The sequence below is a fragment of the Podarcis erhardii genome, assembly GCF_964252035.2.
Source record: "Podarcis erhardii genome assembly, chromosome: 8".
NCBI lineage: Eukaryota > Metazoa > Chordata > Lepidosauria > Squamata > Lacertidae > Podarcis > Podarcis erhardii.
This window is the reverse complement of record NC_138499.1, coordinates 5,023,848-5,028,572: the sequence shown is the minus strand read 5'-3', so window position 1 is coordinate 5,028,572 and position 4,725 is coordinate 5,023,848.

The window sequence follows — 4,725 nt, the reverse complement described above, 5'->3', positions numbered from 1 at the left end:
GTTAAGTGAAAAAGGAGTTCTGGACCTAAGAGCATGGAGGCTCAAATTCATAGGACAGGTCAGTTTATTTGCCTGCCTAGTTCAATACTGTTCACTTTGATGGGTAGAAGCCCCTTGTGGTCTCAAGCAAAGGTCTTTAAACATCATCTGCTCCTTAAGGGTGGGGAAGCAGTGGCCCTCCAGATATTGTTGGACTTCAACTCCCATCAGCCCTAGCCAGGATGGCCAGTGGTCTACAGATGATGTGAGCTGTAGTCCAGCAACATCAGAAGGTGAACAACTTTTCCACCTTGTGCTACTGATTGTTCTTCAAAGAAAACCCTGGAGATTTCAGTGATCAAACTTGGGACCTTCTGCATACAAAGCATAGTCCTCTAGCACTAAGGTAGATTCTCTCACTTCTACAGACTCTTGCAAAGAATGCTAATTACTGACTATTGCTTTGGTTCAGCAGGGAGGCACTTCTATGTGAAAAGTTCTGGTGGAGGTACACATTTGGATGTTCACCCCAATATGCATTCCACTGGATTCAGTGAGGATGGAGAACATCCACTTCCAAATGTGCATGTGGTGGTTGCAGATCTTGCCCATCTTCTCTGCAGAATTTTCAATGGGATGTGTGACTGCAGTAGGAAAAGGAAGTCTAATGCCCTGATTGCCCAAGGAAGAGGTCCATGTAGCAGAAAGAAAAGAACATAAAAACAACCCATCTGGATATGTCCGAAAGCCTGTCTAAATCAGCATTCTGTTTGTTTTGCTTTTAATAAATTTTTATTAAGATTTTAAAGGTTACAGAAAAAAATAAAAAAATAAAATGAAAACAATCGAAGAAAAGAAAGAAAAAACAGTACATATACAAAAAAAATCATCAAAAAACAGCAAAAAGAAAAAATAGAAAAAGAAGCAGTAAAAAACAAGTCAAACCTTTAACTCACTTACTTACATTCACTTATTTCCTTGATTTCCTCGCGCCTCCCATTTTTGTATTCCAATTCAATTAGATATTCCAGCAAATCCTTCCAACTTTGTTTTTATCCTAATAATTTATCTTAACATACTATAATTCCCTTCTTTGTATTCTAATTCATATAGATATTTCAGCAAATCCTTCATCTTATTTTTATCCTTATATCTTATCTTAATATAGTATAATTTTCCATTCTTTCTTTCACCAAATAACCATCCACTTTTACTTTATTTAATCTTATTTCTCATTAAAACTTATATATCTGTACTTATTCTTAAGACGTTTCCCCTAGGGTCAAAAAAGATTCCATTCCACGATTTTCCCATCTCTCATTAAAAGAAAAAAACCCCAACAAATTATATTATATACACTTTAAATTCCCAATTTTCTTCCACCAGATCCCCTCCCTGGTTTCGGCCCCTAGCAATAGTTCCATCAATCTCGGAAAACCATCAACCCGGAGATCTTAAGTCCGAGGCTCTTAAGTCTCTTTCATGTCCGCTCTGCCGGTCTTTTTGATAGTCTTTGATGTTGAAAACCAGATCTCGGGGAAGTTCCAACCCAATGGTAATCATATCCCTTCCTGCCAAACTTCCATAGTTAAGAATAGGGCCTATAGGATATTCCAAATCTTGTTTCACACTCCTTTCAAATCCAAAGGCCCCCAAAGCTCCAACCTCCACCTGGCTCAGATTTGTATCCCAAAGGTCATTTGATCTCCACATAGGGTGATCTCTCCATCTTTCATTTTCCAAGCCAAGCCAGGCTTCCATCTCCAAAAAATTTGCTTCTCCTAGTTGCCATCATGTAAGGCCTCAAATTGTAGTCCACCATTTGCCTCTGTAGGGTTACGGCTCCCCTAAATCAGCATTCTGTTCTTACAGTGGCTACCCCCTCTAGAAACTCTACAAGCAGGACATGAGTACAACTCTACCTACACTTTGAAAGCACCATGGGTCAATAAGAAACTGTATGATCAAGGGACTGGAAACCAAGCCTTATGAGGAGCGGTTGAAGGTGCTGGGTATGTTTAGCCTGGAAAAGAGATGATTAAGATGAGATACGATAGCCATCTTCAAACATCTAAAAGGTTGTCACATGGGAGATGAAGCAAGCTTATTTTCTCCTGCTCTGGAGGGTAGGAATTGAACCAATGGCTTCAAATTACAAGAACAGAGATTCCTACTAAACATCAGGAAGAACGTTCTGACAGTAAGAGCTGCTTGACAGTGGAGCAGATTCCCTCGGGAGGTTGTGGACTCTCCTTCCTTGAAGGTTTCTCAGTAGATGTTGGATGGCCATCTGTCATGGATGCTCTAGTTGAGATTCCTGCATTGAAGGGAGTTGGACTAGATGACCTTTCAACTCTGTGATTCTATATGACATCACCAATTCTTCTTTGAATAGGTGTTCAAGTGAAGGTTTGTGGTCAGCAGCTTCCACACTCTTGATCCTAGCTGCTCCGTGGATTTCAGTCAGGGGGAACCTCCTTGCGAAACCTCAAAGTTTTTAAGTTTGGTAGTGTGTGGTATCACTCTGACTAAAAATACTCCTAATTGGCACTTAAAAAAGAAGAAAGGGAAAAAAACCATTTGCCTGTACATTCCAGAAATCTGCCTATAGATTGCATGCATTTTTTCTTTTTTTGTTTTGCAGAGGTGCCCACCAGGAGCTCTGCAATCTCCCGAGAGGAACTGAGCGTCTCAGAGAATTTATTTTTACACTGGAATAGCTAAAGGTGAGCTTAGTCTGAACGCCTACACACAGGCAGGCTTGCATTTTCCAAGGAGGGAGAGAAAAATGGAGAAAGGAATAGGTTTTTAATTTGCTCAAATGAAAAGCTTGAAATTACCACCTACAGGCAGGATGGTGTTTTAAATCTCTCCTAAGGAGCTGATGGGAGTGAGACCCTTTAATTGCCATCAGTATCATTACACCCACTTGTTAGCGTGTATGTGGGGGTGCTGAATGTTAGAACTTGATGGGAGGGGAAGAAGGAAACCTGATATCATAACTGAGTGGTTATGCAAAAGTCCCCGGACACAGTTTGCCAGCCTTAGCAAAGGTGGTTCCTCCCCACTCCCTTCAAAACCCCCTGAGAATCTTCTCCTTGACAGAATTGTCTGGAGATATTGTTTAGGTAAGTAATGGCAATGGCTCAAGTCCCAGGTCTTGTCAACTTTGTTCGCTCCAGTATGATGCTTCATCAAATAGAGCATCAGTGTTGTGATGGAGACGTTAAAAACATTTCTAATGTTTTGTTGTAGGACCTGAATGTGAAGGACCACTGACTGCTGCCCCACGTGGCAAAGCTGTAGCACTGCAGTTTCTCTTATTGCTGTCCCTTGTGGAGCATCTCAGTGAACAAAGTTCTGGAACATGAGTAGGCAAACTAAGGCCTGGGGGCCAGATTCACCTTCTCAATCCGGCCCGTGGACAGTCCGGGAATCAGCATGTTTTCACATGAGTAGAATGTGTCCTTTTATTTAAAATGCATCTCTGGGTTATTTGTGGGACATAGGAATTCGTTCTCCCCGCCATATATACGAAAGCATATATATACATATCTACGAAAGCATATATATATATATATATATATATATTCCTGCTCCCACAAGGTGTGAGGGACAGTGGACTGGCCCCTGCTGAAAAAGTTTGCTGACCCCTGTTCTGGACTGACCACACAGGCTGACCACTGGTTGTTCCAGGGCAGGCAGAAATATATGAGAGCTTCCTGACTCAACAGAACCCAAAGCTAAGACACTATCAAGAATGTATAACTTGCTGTTGAAATAGAATACTGAAGATGAAACGGTAAAATCTGCTATGATAAAATGGGCACAGGACATTGGTCATAACATTATGTTTGCTGACTGGGAGCAGTTGTGGACCACAGGTATGAAATTTACTGCATGTAATGCCCTAAGAGAGAATATTATGAAAATGATGTACAGGTGGTACATGACCCCAGTCAAGCTTGCAAAAATTTATCATTTACCCTATAATAAATGTTGGAAATGTAAAGAAAATGAAGGTACATTCTTTCACCTTTGGTGGACATGCCCAAGGATTAAGGCTTTCTGGGAGATGATCTATAATGAAATGAAAAGGGTATTTAAATATACTTTTCTGAAGAAACCAGAGGCCTTTCTCCTGGGCATGGTCGGCCAACTGGTGCCTAAGAAGGATAGAACTCTCTTTATGTATGCTACAGCAGCAGCAAGAATACTCATCGCAAAGCATTGGAAGACACAAGACCTACCCACCTTGGAAGAATGGCAGATGCAAGTAATGGACTATATGGAAATGGTGGAAATGACTGGCAGAATCCGAGACCAGGGAGAAGAGTTGGTGGAAGAAGATTGGAAGAAATTTAAGATCTATTTACAGAAACATTGTAAAATTTTTGAATGTTGATGACGTTGAAATGAATTGAAGTGGGACTTCCGGGTCGGCGCCATCGCCGAATGGCGGACTCCCTTCGAGCTCCGGAGGGAGTCTGCTGGGTAGGGGTCGGGTCCTGCCGTGCCGGCGACGCGGGGACCCTCAAAAACCATGGGCGGTGATGCCCATGGACTTGGTGACTCGGCGGGCACCGTTTGCACCCCCTGACCCGCGAAGGAGCCTTTTTAAAGGCTGCGGAGCGGGTGACGGGGGGTGTGGTGTGGTGCTATGAGTCCACTGCTTCCCCTGCCTAGCAAAGCCGCATGCCATTCGGCGGAGAGCAACGACTTCTTCTTTGGAAATTTCGGATTTGG